This window comes from Lithobates pipiens, unplaced genomic scaffold (genome assembly GCF_037356315.1).
Source record: "Lithobates pipiens isolate NorthernLeopardFrog02 unplaced genomic scaffold, aLitPip1_a1.2 Scaffold_19, whole genome shotgun sequence".
Lineage (NCBI taxonomy): Eukaryota > Metazoa > Chordata > Amphibia > Anura > Ranidae > Lithobates > Lithobates pipiens.
Window position 1 is genome coordinate 7,211,406 of NW_027507764.1, and position 1,418 is coordinate 7,212,823.

At 51.9% G+C, this 1,418-nt stretch overlaps 1 non-coding gene across 1 annotated transcript; it reads right to left on the reverse strand.

Annotated features, from left to right (window-relative positions):
- Positions 1-1,096: 1,096 nt before the first annotated feature.
- TRNAP-AGG (transfer RNA proline (anticodon AGG)) lies at positions 1,097-1,168 on the reverse strand. The gene has a single exon. It is a non-coding gene; the product is annotated as a tRNA-Pro (tRNA).
- Between the last annotated feature and the right edge of the window lie 250 nt (positions 1,169-1,418).

Here is a 1,418-nt window from a genome sequence, read left to right on the forward strand (position 1 = left end):
CAGCCACAGATGGTTGCTCCCCCTGTGTAATGGACTATACAGGGAGAGAGGCCAAGAACTTCCATTGGCTGCAACCACTAGACCCGCTCATAGCAGCAGGGATTGGCTGTTGGTGAGTAGCTGTAAGCCTGTGTACGGGGCTCAGGGTTGTTTTGCTTCTGTGGGGTGCGATCCTGATAGACAGAGCTGCACTGAACACATGGCAGATATAAGGAGGCTGTTGGGGGTCCCTTAGCTGTGCAAACTACAGAGCTCAGAACTGAGGATTGTCTGCAAAAGACAATTGAATGCAGTGCTAAGGGAACTCCGCACAGGGATGGTGGGAACCCCTAAAAATTGGAATATCTGGTGTACAGACCTGGGAACTCAGAACAGGGATGGTGGGAACCCTTAAAAATGGGCACGCGGATGTACAGACCTGGGAACTCAGCACAGGGATGGTAGGAACCCCTCATAACGGGCACAGCGGGTGTACAGACCCGGGAACTCAGCACAGGGATGGTGAGAACCCCTCATAATGGGCACAGCGGGTGTACAGACTTGGGAACTCAGTGCAGGGATGGTGGGAACCCCTCATAATGGGCACAGCGGGTGTACAGACTTGGGAACTCAGTGCAGGGATGGTGGGAACCCCTCATAATGGACACAGCGGGTGTATAGACTCCGGAACTCAGCACAGGGATGGTGGGAACCCCTCATAATGGGCACAGTGGATGTACAGACCCGGGAACTCAGCACAGGGATGGTGGGAACCCCTCATAATGGGCACAGAGGGTGTACAGACCCGGGAACTCAGCACAGGGATGGTGGGAACCCCCTCATAATGGGCACAGCGGGTCTACAGACCCGGGAACTCGGCACAGGGATGGTGGGAACCCCTCATAATGGGCACAGAGGGTGTACATACCCGGGAACTCAGCACAGGGATGGTGGGAACCCCTCATAATGGGCCTCCAATTGATTCATTTATATTCTGAATTCTCTATTGTGTTCAGTTCTGATGAGTTTGGAAAACTTCTTCGGATGTTTTTGACACTTTTTATATTCATAAATCTCCCCCTATTCCTCCAATGTTGTATTATGATGACAAAATGTGGGGCTCGTCCGGGATTTGAACCCGGGACCTCTCGCACCCTAAGCGAGAATCATACCCCTAGACCAACGAGCCAGCTGTATACAGATGTTCATATACTACCACATCAGCAGCAGCCTGACCTGGGATCAGATGACACAGTCAGTGGGTTGGCGGGTGCTGAGGTGTGGTGCAGCTCATTCATAACTCACACAATCTTCTTTAACCCATGAAATGGTCACACAATCTTCTTTAACCCATGAAATGGAGCTTCTATTGTTTGGCCCTCTTCAGGTTTCAGGGGCCCCTCTTGAGGCCCCCTATAATTTTCAGGTGGACCACCATT